This window comes from Heterocephalus glaber, unplaced genomic scaffold (genome assembly GCF_053883595.1).
Source record: "Heterocephalus glaber isolate CG9 unplaced genomic scaffold, H.glaber_assembly_v1.0 deba00001457, whole genome shotgun sequence".
NCBI lineage: Eukaryota > Metazoa > Chordata > Mammalia > Rodentia > Bathyergidae > Heterocephalus > Heterocephalus glaber.
This window is the reverse complement of record NW_028258305.1, coordinates 49,512,769-49,527,740: the sequence shown is the minus strand read 5'-3', so window position 1 is coordinate 49,527,740 and position 14,972 is coordinate 49,512,769. Positions and strand designations below refer to the sequence as shown.

At 38.0% G+C, this 14,972-nt stretch overlaps 1 protein-coding gene across 1 annotated transcript in view; it reads right to left on the bottom strand.

Annotated features, from left to right (window-relative positions):
* Nucleotides 1-14,972, bottom strand: part of LOC147827096 (uncharacterized) — a 293,364-nt gene that overhangs the window by 95,799 nt on the left and 182,593 nt on the right. The window lies entirely within an intron of this gene.

Genomic DNA, 14,972 nt, shown 5'->3' with positions numbered 1-14,972 from the left:
CTGACTGCAAGTTGCACATATTAAAAAGGAACCATGGCCTGATCACTGAAAAGGAAAAAAACCCCACTGATACTACTTTAATATTTAGAAGCATACTAAAGGCAATTAAAGATAAGAAAGTTACTCTCAAGGTCCAGAAGAGCCAAAAGATGTTAAAAGTTCTGTGTGTCCTTGAGAGGAAAACAGTTGTACAGGAAAAGTACAAAAACAAAAAAAAGTTAAATTTTGCCTAAGGGTTACAATTTGAATGTGTCTTCCAGAATTCATGTGACAATGTTGAACCATGAGGCCTAAGGTGAGGGTGTAGGATTGAGAGCTTTCGTTCTTGTGAATAGATCAGTGCCCTTGTGGGAAAAGCTCACAGAAACGGGCTTGCTCTGGCTCACTCTTGCTCTTCCACTTTCTGGCATGTGACAACACAGCACAAAAGCCTCTGCCCAGAGCTGGAGATGGGGCATTAGGCTTCTCCACCTCCAGAGTCGCAAGTCTCTCCATTACACACTGCCCAGTTTCAAGTACTCTGTTATTGCAACACAAAACAGACAGAGACTGAGTTATTTTCTTTCTTACCCTTTTCCCTGACGTGTATAGTTACTTTTCATTACGCCATTTGGAATTAATGAGTAGTTGATTTTGTGATTTCAGGAAGGTGTTTTGGGGGTAGAAGAAAACATGAGTGGGTACCAGCAAGGTCTGAGCAGTATGGGTGGGGTGGGGCATATTGAGACATCACACGGGAGAAGACACACAGGGAACAAGGAGGAGGACATACAGGGACAGAGGACGGGGGGGGGCGGATATTAGGGATTCATTTTTGTCTTTTATTGAATCCAGGAGGAAAGAATCAAGGTTTAAAAGTTGTCCTGTGTCCCTCAGCACACATTTCAGAAATGTTTCTCGCCTAGATCAATTGCAAATCCATTATTTTCCCTGTTGAGGGTTTATAGTTTCATGGGGCAGTGATAGTCAATGTTTTTGACATGAGCACCCAAACTGCAATCCAAACCCACTTATTTTTTGCAAAATGCCAACACTGAAATTAAACCTGAATACTGAAGTTTTAGTTTAGAAAAAAAGCTCATTCATCAACATCTTTTGTCTTAAAATAAAAACAAGAACACGTGTGCCATAGGTTTGCTATCATTGTCCTAAATATTTCTGGAAACTGAGTAGGAAGAGATCAAGGCAGCCCATGAATAAACTACCTGGAACTCAAACCCCCAGGCTTGGGCTCCCTCCTGCTGCTGCAGCCACCTGAAAATCTCCACCTCTTTGGCTCCAAGCATGCACTGCAAGTGAGAGCTCTGCTATCTGTCCAGGAGGCCAATGTGAGGCCAGCTGCAATTGGCCTTTTAATTTGATCACTAACTCTTCTACATGGTTTGTCTGCTGTTTGTACAAAATCTGACTGAGATTTTGTTTGATTGTGATGAATATTGGCTTGGAGCCTAATCTTAAAAAGTAATGATGGGAGATAGTATTTCTAAACCATCTGTCTTCTGTGATTCACAGGAGACTTCATGGTAATTTAGCCCAAATATAAATCTAAGGCAGCTCTGAAGAGAGCTGTATCATTTGTGTTTCTACCTGGCATGTGACATATACCTGTTTTCCGGTGGGGATAGTAATTTATCTGTTGTAACAGCTCAGATTCTTTTGAGAACAACTGAAACTGTGCTGATACTTTTCTTCATTGGTCATTCCTATGAGATAATGTAGCTGCCCTGACCAGACCCAGTTGTCTTATGGCCAATACTCCCTCTAGCTAGAGCTGACCAACTCACAGGCCCGGGCTCAAAGACAAGGTGTGAAACCAGATCCTGTGTTGAGCTGTTGACTCACTGAACTAGACACTAGCCTCCCGCAGCCAGGCAATAATGCATGAGGGGGTCTGTCGCTAAGGCCATTACTTAGTACAGGTGGCAGATATTGACCAACCAAAGGAGCAACTCTCTGCTTTGGGACTCGCAACCCCAGAGATTATTAGACAGACAAAAATAAGACGGAAGTGGCAAGACAAAGCAACACCCCTGGTGTTTCTCCAGTATCCACTACAAACTCCCATTTTCTATGTGGGCCTAAGAAAGTCCCCATTCTATGAAGTTGTAAGCATAATATACAATGGAAAGAATGCTGAACATGGAGTTGTGAAGAGCTGAATGTGAATTCTAGTTCTATATTTACTCCAAGTCCTCTGTCAACTCATTTAACCTTCTTGAATTTGATTTAATTTATAGAAGAGGAAAAACACCAATTACCTTGTCTCACTATTAAAAGTTAAGGTTAAAAAATGTATATGAAGCTTAATACAATATCTTACATATAGAACATAGCAGATAAATGTTAGCTATCATTACAATTAGATAATTGAGGAATTGTTTCAGACACACAGAAAACATTAATAAGTGTAATTATTAGAACTGCCTCTACAAATAGAAGATGGACTCTTGAACAACATCTGTCATAGACAAAGACTCCTGTGTTATATACATTTTCTCCCTTACAGTGGTAACGGGTAGGTGAGCTGCTGAAAACCTATAGCCTGGTGTATTGGCTAAGAGGCATGAAGAGAAGCCTCCTTCTGTGGAAGATGCCAAGGCAGAGTGCTTTATCCACTTATTGCTGCCAGTACCATACCTTCCTCATGAAAAAGCGAGCATTATTGATGTGGAAGTTAATAGAATATTCATTTAAACAAGACTTCCAGTTGACTGAGCTAAAAAATGGTAGTAAATCAGGGAGGAGATCCTTAGAGCAATGGTGTCATGAAAGTTGTCAGCTCACAGTGGAACTCGCCAGTTAGTCTTGAAGTTCCAGGAGAGCCCCTGAGGCACCCAGTCACTGCCCACTGTGTGTGTGACTGAGGAAGCTGGGTGAGTGGGCTGAAACATGGGATGGGGAGTCTGTGCCCCCTTTCCCCAAAGGGCTCTACTAGAGTATGTAGGCACTGGTGGGCTGCAGCAGAAGAGGGGCCAGTAAGCAACAGCAGATTGGGTATATTTCTCAAAGGGAGAAAAGTCTGGCATGAATTTTTGGGGTGTTGCAAATTGAGCATAGTAGTAAAAGAAAAGTAAGCATTTTAAATATGCAAACATAAATAATAAACATGCATAGACATTTATTAATTTATTAAATATGTTGCTTCTTTGATATTTAGGATAGGATGGGTTGTTTCTATAATTTAACCTGTCTGACCCCTGCTAAGTTGTTTTCTGATCATTCAGGATAAAAAATGGAATGAAGAACCAGAACCAGGCACATGTCTTAACACCTTATTGTGTAAAACGGAACATGCTACCACTAGCTACCATTCAACACCTGCATTTCCCTCTCCCTGCCTGTGTGTGCAAACCTCATCACAGCTACGATGCAATTATAGTTCAGGCCAAACCAGAGTTCTTCTAAGAGAAGCTGCCTGCATATAACCCCTACTGAAGAAAAAGCTCAGTGTCCGTTTCCTAGTCCTAGTTGATTGATCCAAGATAAATCTTTAAGATCTAACCATAGAAACCCAATCCATAGGAAGATGAGTGATATTTTTGTATGGCCTGGCATGAAAATATGGAGCATGGACCAATATGTTTCTCCTTGAGACCAATGAACTGCTACAATAAGTCTCTGACTTAGGAATATTTGTAAGTCAGATTTGTTCTTAAGTCCAAAAAAGAGAATTTTATACACCTTTGACACAAATATACAATGTAAACCATTAAAAAACACTCACAACAATACTGTAAATAAACTATTTTCACTTTTGCAGTTACCTTAAAGTGGTGGTACAGTACAATACAACTGTAAATAAACTATTCTCACTTTTGTTTCCATGATTATCGCTTTGCGTTTCTGAGAAGTTCCCTCCATATCAGTACTGCTTTTCCTCTTACTTCCAGACATCCTAGGCTCTGATTGAGCTCTGCACTACTGTACACTCACACCATCCAGTAAGCACTTGGCAGCACAACTGTGACACTGTCTGGCACGCCCATGAGCTGCTTACATGATTTGTTCACATTTACAAATGTTCGTAATGCAATGTCCATTTATATCTGTGAAAGTTTGCAACTCAAATATTTGCAAGTTAGGGAATTACTGTATATCCTGAAGAATAAGACAGAACTAAAGGCTAAACTGAAGAGATACAATGGGGTAGAGCCTCATTATATAAGAAAAAAAGGTATAACTAAGCAGACCCTAAGAGCAATCAAGGCCTATGAACAGAAAAATATATTCAGAATAAAAAATGTAAATACATAAGTCTCTAAGTGGGAATTTGAACACACATCCAGAGTAGTTGGGTAGGTTAAGAGTTCGTTAACATCTTATCTACAGCCTTGCTCTGTCAAGACCAGATTGTTCAGCATTTCCAGTCTTCTGTACATATACATTATCATATAAATCATCTAATGATGTGCAATAACTGAAATGAATCTCTATTCCTTGTGTGCAAAGAGGGCCTGCATTAGCCAAGATTCTCCAGAGAAACAAAACTAATAGAATGATTAGATAGCTAAATGATTGACAAATAATAGATAAAAGTGAGAGAGGGGAGAAGAGGAAATGAGAAGCGAGAGGAGAGGAGAGGGAGAGGGAGGGAGAAGCAAGGAGAGAGAGAAAATACAAGAAATTTGCTTGTGAAATTATGGAGGCTGAGAAATCCCAAGATATCCCAAGATCTATAGTTAGCCAATTGGAAACCCCCCAAAATACATAATTCAAGTCTGAAGGCAGGAGAAGACAAATGTCCCAGCTCAAGTAATCATGTGGAAGTTCTTGTTCTGAGACAGTTTTGACTGGATAAGGCTCACCCACATAAAAGACGATACTCTGCCTTGCTCAGCCTACCCATATGAATGTTAATCTCTACAGCAATATCTTCACAGACATGCCAACAATCATGTTTGCCATAAATGTGGGCACCTGGTGGCTGAATCAAGTTGACGCATGAAATTAACCATCACAGGACCTAACTGAACCATTTCACCTGCCTAATCATTCTGCCACTTGAAAGTGACTCTCAAACTCACATCTCCAAGAGTCCTGTTAAATTATCAGGACTGGCTCACTGCAATCTGTGCTGTCCTAGGTAGAATATGTCATCAACTCAGACAGGCCATCTGCCCTAAATATCACATCCTGTAGTACCTCCCACTCCACACTTTCCCTGTTTTGTGTACCACGTGGACATTTCCCTGGTTCCTCTCATAGATTCCCAAGGAGGGAGAGACAAAAGAGGCAGCATACATTTTGCTTTGCATTGATTATTATCTTGTGTGCAAATTTTAGTTGTTATTCAAATTCATGTTCTTTCCCACTAGAATATTGCAAAGGAAAAAAGCAGACCATCCACATACCACAGTTCCTTTTTGCAGAGTTAGTTTGGTTTCATACTTTTAGCCCCATTCTTTGGGAACAAAGGCTCTTATTAAAGCAATCTGAATTGATTTCTCAGCCTTAGCCTCTTAGAAATGAAGGAGATGGTAGCATAGTATTTCACAAATTGTGTTCTATGAAATATTAGTGAGTACTACAAGAAAAGGTTTTCTTTGTCACATATATTTAGGAAGTTCTAATACAAATAAAGATATTAAAGACTTCAGATGTCCTAAAGAAAAGGACTTGGGAAACTTGATTTAACCCAGCACTCCTGATGCTCAAACTTATTTAAGAAAATTGTCTTATTTTTATAAAGTATCTGCTAGGGGCCTATAGAACAGGATCCATATAATAATTTGCTTAGGAAATATCATCTTAAAGTGTGCTCTTACCAAAGAATTTGGCCCAATAACCTATTCAATTCCAAAATAGATTCTACAATATCCCTGAATAAAGCATATTCAGGGGAGGCTCTGCTTAATCATGTTTGTTATGCCTTATTTCTAGATGTCCCACAAAGCCTCATGTGCTCAAAAATGGGCTTTGGGGAGGTGCTTGGATCATGGGGGTGTGATACTTATCAGCAGACTAATGCACTGATGAGTTTATAGTTGATTTGCTCTTAGGAGTTAGGATCTGGTCAGAGGTCACTGAAGGTGTAATCCTGAAGGTTATATCTCCTTCACAGTGCCTCACTTGACACTCTCTGCTTCCTGTTCACCATGCCATGGGCAGCTGTCCTCCATTCTGCCACACTGTATTTTTCCTTAGAGTTGGACAACTATGCCCACCACTCCCAGCTTAGAGGAAGGGGCTTCCAGGCCACCGACTGTCCCACTGTTCCCATCCCAGAGAAAGGGGCTTCTGAGCTGCTGTCCCACCACTTCCAGCTCAGAGGAGGTGAGCTACACAGGCGCCAACAGCACCCCCTCCCACCCGGGTCAAAATGAGAAGACACATAAATAAGTCTCAAAACCAGACTTCTAGATCACCTACAGCAACCCCAAAGGGAAATGAGATGGAACACTCTGATACTCAACCACCTGAACCTCCTGAATTGGCAACAAAAGAGGATCTGGAAAAAATGAAATCAGAAATAATTTCTCAGATAAGAGCAGAGATTGTGCTCATAGTGGAAGACATGATGAATAAATCTAGAGAGGAGCTGAGGAACATGATGGAATCCCAACACAGGAAACAAATGGAATCCATAAAACAGATGCAAATAGATTTCCAGGAGATCAAAAACTCCACTGAAAGTCTACACAGCAGAATGAGCCAATGTGAGGACAGAATTTCAGATATAGAAGATAAGATTGCAATTAGTGACCAGGAAAAGAAAAATTGCTTCAAAATGGTAAGGGACCACGAGAAATCAATCCAATAGCTGCTAGACGATGCAAAGAAGAATAACATAAGATTGACTGGAGTCAAAGAAGAAACAGGAGAGAGTGCAGATGACATAAAAAACTGTTCACAGAAGTAATAGCAGAAAACTTCCCAAGCAGAGGAAAAGAACTTGACATACAGATAAGTGAGGCATATAGGACTCCAAATAGCCTTGATCAAAAAAAATCTACACATAGGCCTATAATTGTTAAGATGTCAGAAACTCAACAGAAGAACAAAGTTCTATAAGCAGTTAGAGAAAAGAAACAAATCACAAACAAAGGAAAGCCCATCAGAATTACAGCAGACTTCTCAACACAAACCCTCAAGGCAAAAAGAGCTTGGAGTGACATATTCCAAGCCCTAAAGGAAAACACATTCCAACCCAGATTGATGTACCCTGCAAAACTATCTTTCAAAATTGATGGTGAAATAAGATACTTTCATGACAAAGAGCACCTTAGGAACTTCATGAATACCAAACCAGCACTCCAAAAAATTTTAGACAATATCCTAGGAAAAGACTATGAGGATGACAACCCCAGGAGGCAAAGCAGACTTGACCCATCAGGGGCAACAAGAAATTAAATGTAAAGGGGGAGAACCCAACAAAAAGAAAAAGTCATGACAATGATAAGTCAATATGTTTCAGTTATAACCATCAATGTTAATGGTCTCAATTCACCAATCAAAAGAAATAGACTGGCAGAATGGGTGAAGAAGCAAATTCCAACAATATGCTGCATACAAGAAACACACTTAATTCAAAAGGAAACTCATAGACTGAAAGTTAAAGGGTGGAAAACAATACTCCATGCAACAGGAACCTGAAAAAAATCAGGAGTAGCTATCCTCTTTGTAGACCAAGTGGATTTCAAACCAACACTGATTAAGAGAGACAAAGAACACTACATCCTTGTAAAGGGAAGAATCCAAGAGGAAGAGATGACAATCATAAATATCTATGCACCAAACACTAGTGTTCCCAACTATATAAAACAAATACTAACAGACGTGAAAAGTCATATATGTACTAATACAATAGTAGTAGGGGACCTCAATACCCCATTGTCACAAATAGATAGATCAACTAGACTAAAAATAAGTAATGAAATACTAGAACTCAATCGAACTCTTGAACAAATGAACTTAACAGATGTTTACAGAGTCTTCCACCCCACAAAATCAGAATACACATTCTTCTCAGCTGCACATGGGTCATTCTCAAAAATAGACCACATACTTGGGCATAGAACATGTCTAAGTAAGTGCAAAGGAACTGAAGTTATCCCCTGTATATTATCAGACCATAGTGTGATGAAATTGGAGATCCATAGCAAAAGAAACTCAAAAAATTTCATAAACATGTGGAAATTGAACAATACACTTCTGAATAACCAATGGGTCACAGAAGAAATTAAAGAAGAAATCAGACAGTTCCTTCAATTAAATGACAATGACAATACAACATATTGGAATCTATGGGACACAATGAAAGCAGTCTTATGAGGGAAATTCGTAGCAGTGAATATGCATATTAGGAAAACAGAACAAACCCAATTAAACAATCTGATGCTGAACCTCAAGCTTCCAGAAAAAGAAGAGCAGGACAAACCCAAAGCTCATACAAGGGAGGAAATTATGAAGATCAGAGGAAAAATCAATGCAATGGAGACTAAGAGAATGACACAAAAAAATCAATGAAGCCAAGAGCTGGTTCTTCGAAAGAATCAACAAAATTGACAAACCCTTAGCCAATCTTATCAGAAAAAGGAAAGAAAAGGCCCAAATCCAAGCAATTAGGAATGAAAAGGGTGAAATTACAACAGACCAGGCAGAAATCCAGAGGATCATCAATACCTACTTCCAGAACCTATATGCCATTAACATGGACAACACAGAAGAAATGGACAGATTCCTAGATACATATGACTTACCAAATTTGAATGAAGAAGACCTAAAAATTCTAAACAACCTAATATCAACCAATGAAATTTAAAAAGTAATAAAAAACTTATCAACTAAGTAAAGCCCAGGTCCTGATGGCTTCACTGATGAATTCTTCAAGACATTTAGACTGGAACTGCTGCCACTACTGTTTAAACTCTTCAATGAAATTGAAAGGGAAGCAATACTCCCAAATTCATTCCTGGAAGCAAGCATCACCTTGATCCCCAAAGCAGAGAAAGACCCAACTGAAAAAGAGAACTATAGGCCAATCACACTAATGAACATGGATGTAAAAATCCTTAATAAGATACTGGCAAAGAGAATGCAGAAGATCATCAAGAAGATCATACACCCTGATCAAGTGGGATTCATCATAGAGATGCAGGGATGGTTCAATATATGAAAATCAATCAATGTAATACACTATATCAATAGAGCCAAGGACAAAAACCATATGATCATCTCCATAGATGCAGAAAAAGCATTTGACAAAATCCAACATGCATTTATGATAAAAACCCTACAAAAAATTGGAACAGATGGTCTCTACTTCAAACTGATAAAAGCCATCTATGAAAAAACAACAGCCAGCATCATGCTAAATAGTCAAAACTGAAATCCTTCACACTAAAATCAGGAACAAGACAAGGATGTGCACTATCACTACTCTTGTTCAATATAGCTTTGTAAACATTAGCCATGGCAATTAGACAAGAGAAAGAAATAAAAGGAATAAAGATAGGAAATGAAGCAGTCAAATTGTCATTATTTGCAGATGACATGATACTCTATATAGAAGACCCCAAGAACTCCACCAAAGGTCTTCTAGACTTAATAACCAAATTGAGTCAAGTAGCTGGTTACAATGTCAACACACAAAAATAAATAGTTTTCCTCTACACATGCAACAGACTCACTTAGAGAGAAACAGGGCAAATAATTCCTTTCACAATAGCATCCAAAAAACTGAAATACCTAGGAATCACCCTAATGAAAGAAATCAAAGACTTCTTCTCTGAAAACTATAGCGCTCTGAAAAGAGATTGAAGATGATATCAGAAAATGGACAGACATCCCACAGACATCCCCTGCTCCTGGGTAGGAAGGATCAATATAGTGAAAATGGCCATACTTTCAAAACTCCCATATAGATTCAGTGCAATTCCAAGATCCCAGCAGCATACTTCATGGACCTTGAGAAAACAATGCAAAAATTCATTTGGAACAAAAACAGACCCAGAATACCAAAAGCAATTCTAGGTAACAGAGACATGGCAGGGGGTATTACAATCCCCAACCTCCAACTCTACTACAAAGCTACTGTGATAAAAACAGCATGGTACTGGCAAAGAAACAGACCTGAGGACCAGTGGAACAGATTAGAAGATGCAGAAACAACGCCAGACACACTCAGCCATCTCATCCTTGATAAAGGAGCCAAACACCCTCAGTGGAGGAAAGGTAGCCTCTTTAATAAATGGTGCTGGAAAAATTGGGTTTTAACTTGCCAAAGATTAAAACTAGACCTATATCTCTCGCCATGCACTAAACTAAAATCAAAATGGATTAAACATCTAAATATTAAAATAGAAACTCTGAACCAGTTGGAACAGAGGTTAGGTAGAACTCTTAAGACATTGGTGTAGGAAATGGTTTTATGAACAAAACCTCAGTTGTCCATGAACTAGTACAAACAATCAACAAGTGGGATCTCTTCTTATTAAAAAGCTTCTGCATGGCAAGTGAAACCACCAACAGTGTGAAGAGACAACCTACACTGTGGGAAAAAATCTTCACCTGCTTTTCCTCAGACAAAGGTCTATTATCTCAAATCTATAAAGAACTTAAAAAGATCAGACCTCCCAAATTTAAAGACCCAATCCAAAAATGGGCATCTGAAATGAACAGATATTTCTCAGACAAAGAAGTAGAAAAAGCAAATAAATACATGAAAAAATGTTCAACATCACTGGTCATTCGAGAGATGCAAATGAAAACAATGCTGAGATTCCACCTCACTCCAGAAAGAATGGCTGCTATCATGAAATCAACCAATCACAAATGCTGGCGGGGCTGTGGGGAAAGAGGAACCCTGCTCCACTGCTGGTGGGAGTGTAGACTGGTGCAACCAGTGTGGAAATCAGTATGGAGATACCTCAAAGAACTAGGACTGGAAGTCCCATTTGACCCAGCTATTCCCCTGCTGGATATCTTCCCCAAGAATTAAAAGAATCATACCACGGTGATATATATGCACCCATGGTCATAGCAGCACAATTTGTAATAGCAAAAACTTGAAAACAGCCCAAATGCCCATCAACTGGAGACTGGATAAAGAAAATGTGGGTTTTTTATAAAATAGAGTACTACTCAGCCATAAAAAATGAGAAATTAGAGACATTTATAGCTAAATGGATACACATTGAGGCGATGCTCTTAAGTGAAATAAATAGGACACACATATATAAATACCAAATAGTTTCTCTGGTGTGAGTAACTGAAAGTGTAAATAAGGACTAAAATGTATAATAAGTAATGTGAAATAGGAAGAAAAAGGGCAAGGGGGAAGGAAGTGGGAGGTGTAGGGGAAAGGAAAGAAGGGAATGGGATTAATATGAGAAAATGGAAAAATAGGAACAAAATCTTTGTAAATAGGGAAGAATGGGGGGGGTTGAAGGGAGGACTGGGCAAGGGTGAAAAATAAGAACCAAGAGAGTCTATGTAAAGGTGCAAATTTTCAATGATGAATGTCATTATATTGTATACCTAAAATGTACCAATGATTAGAATGAATAATCGATAATGCAAAATAGGAAGAAAAGGTCCAGAGGGGTAGGGGTAGGGGTAGGGGCAGGGGAAAGGAAAGAAGGGAAAGCAAAAATGCTGAGAAATGGAAAAACTGGAAACAAAGTCTTTGTAAATAGAGAAGGGTGGAGGGGGTGAAGGGAGGGCCAGGAATGGGGAAAAAATAAGAACCAAGATGCATCATGTAAAGGTACAAATTCCCACTGATGAATGTAAATGTGCTGTATACCTACAATGTACCAATAAAAGAATTTAAGTAAAATAAATAAATAAAAACAAAGTTGGACAACTAAGAACTGAAACCAAACTGTGAGCCAAAATAAACCTCTCCTTTCTTAAGTCGCATGTTTTCGGTATTTTGTCGCAGCAACAAAGAAAGTAACAAAGACAATATTCCATGCCTAGAAGACACTCATTACCTCAAAGGACATCAGGTTCATGTTCAAAGAGTAGCTGGTGACAGAAGTGTGGAAACTGGAGTTAGAAGACCAGAGTTCTGAAACCCAGTAGCCACACGTTCTCGGCCTCTGAGCCTTGAAGTCGCTCTACCTAAAATGGTCAGGATGACGTCAGATCTATAAAGTTTTACACCTTATTATCTCTCTAAATGTTACACTAGTAGCCAAAGATGCCACTGATAACTCTATTTCTGTTATCCTTATTTTGCTTTCAGGAGAAAACATGAGAATTAAGTGAGAACTGTCTCACTTTCACAAAGATTCTCTCAGGTCCCATTGAACTTCGGAAAATTCATTTGAATGATATTTGAGTACTTCGATGTAGATCATAAAATGAGAAATATAATTGTGAATTTGTTCCAATTTTTGATTTTTTCTATAGACACAATTGATTAAGAGTCTTCCTAACATTTTCATCAGGAACCAATCCTAATAGTCCAGCTATGTTCTCACCTGAAAAGAAATGAGCAGCACCTCACCAATTAATAAAGGCAAGTTTGGTTCATGCATTAACAATAATGGGCTACTTAAGGTTCGATTGATCTTGTGGTCAGGTCAAAATAAAGTCTTTTTGTTAAAAGTGCTACCAAGATGTGTCTCTGACTTTGGCAGATGACACATTAGACTTCAATGCAGTACTTAGGTCCAACTTCGAAGGTTCGACTCGCTCGTTTCAACTCAGTATTTTGGCCTCTAGTGTTCCTCTTTGATTCCAGTCTGAAAGGCTTGTGGCATCAACAAAGCTGACAAACCTCTTTCTTTCTTTCTCTGTTGCTATCTCTGTTGCTTGCTTGCTTTTTCTTTCTTTCTTTCTTTCTTTCTTTCTTTCTTTCTTTCTTTCTTTCTCTTTCTTTCTTTCTTCTTTCTTTTTCCTTCTTTCTTTTTTTCTTCTTTTTTAGTACTGGGGATCGAACTTGGGACCTTGCCCTTGCAAGGCAGGTGGTGGCACCACTGAGCTAAATCCCCAGCCCTGACAAACCTCTTTCTGTTAACACAGCTTCATCTAGATCTTAGCTAAAAATGTTCACCAGAGGCTTCATAAGCAAAGTAAATTCTCTACCAACAGCAGCACCCTTAACTCTGAAACCAGATTATGCTGAGGAAGCTGTGCTATTTGTCACGTACAAGAAGAAAGGAAATTGCACATGACTGCCAATATCTTGCTGTGTCTGAAAATAGGAATGGCCTTTCAAAGTTCCCCAAAATGAATTTGGAGATGTTAAAAATTCTTCCTTTAATAGTAGAATGGCAAAAGGATGCCAGAGATATTACTTGCTTGTAGTTCTAAAACGTTTTGTTATGAATGTCAAACATAATGTGCAGGCATCTGCAGTCTCATTTGGAAGGGAGCAATAGACCATCACACCCACAAATATTTTATTCATGTGCTCATCTATTCAATCAATACATCAATGAGTACATATTAATACCTTCTTGTATTCAGAAAATGTAGTGGATTCTGGGCATGCAAAAATAAGACACATTATTCGCCCTTGGGGCTGAAATGCATTAAATATATAATAGAAATTCAAACAAATAATTGTTAAAGAATTTTACCACTTATTCAGACCTTAGGATGGTAGCATAAGATTAGGCTATAATAATACATAGTGTATCTATACCAATATATCCAAATCTATATCTACATCTATATACCAAAATAACTATTGAAAAAGATTGTAGACGTTCTAATGTAAAGTCTCAACGGATAGTGCAGAATTTCTCTGAGTAGCCAGGTGTGGTGGTACACCCATGCTATCCAACACTCAGGAGGTTGAGATAAGAGAATCACTGTGAGTCTGAGGCCAGCCTGGGCTACATAGTGAGATGCTGTCTCAGAAAAAATATCTGAGTAGATAATAATAATGTGATATAGTTTGTATAAAAAATATAAAATGTTTACATGCCCAAGTCAGATAGGTACTAAGTAGCAGGACAAGATTCATGACTTCTTAAACTGTGCATCAAAGCATGACTTTATCATATTTCACTTTCTACAATAGCAAAGATAAAAAGAATATTACTTCTTGGTGATACTGAGGATATGAGAAAACTCTTATGAGCTGACAGTGGTCATGTAAACTGCATGGCCTTTGTAAAACAATTCTCCTTCTGTATAAAAATACATAATATGCTTATCTAATCTAGAAAAATTCAGGAGCATGCAAAAGTACTTCAGTCATAAAGTTCTTTGTGGGATTATTTATGATAAAAGACTGGTTAAATAAATTTTATCCATGTAATTGAAAATTATGCAATAATTTTTAAAAATGAGTAAAACACAAAATTTTGAAGACATAGATTAGCCCAATGGTTGCAGGGGCCAGGATGGAAGTGGGAATTGATTGCAAGGAAACATAAGAAAAGTATAATAGGCAGTGGGAATGACCTAAAACTGAATTCTAGAAGTAGTCTAGAGCAGGAAAAACATACCAAAATTCAGCTGTACATGAAGTCTTTAAAATTAATGCCAAATTATCAATAGTTATCTTTGTGCGTAGAGATTGGGAAAGGCCTTTAGCATCTTATATTATTTGCATATTGCTGTATGTTACAATTGTGAATTAGTTTTGTAGTCAGAAAAAGATTCTTAAATAATATCTACTCTTAAATCAATAAACAATAACAAAAATCCACTTTTCCAATTACAGGATTAATGATTACTAACACCACTGTTTTTCATTTAGTGAGGCACAAGTACTAAAATAACAAAATCCAATTAATGTCATTAGTGATAATTTAATCAATCTGAAATATCAAGTGAAAGGCTACAAAAATTTAATGCAGTTAATAATAGGTCAGTTATGAAATAAATGTTCAGAATTTAGTATTTTCTATATAGCCATAATAGTGTAGAGAAAATACTACCAAAATACTTTAATTCAATAAGAAATGTAAAAGAGCTATATAAAGAAAATCACAGACTTCTTTGAGGGCAATAAAAAAGTGTAGAATAAATCTTTTTTTTCCCAAACAAGATGATGATACTTTCAAGAG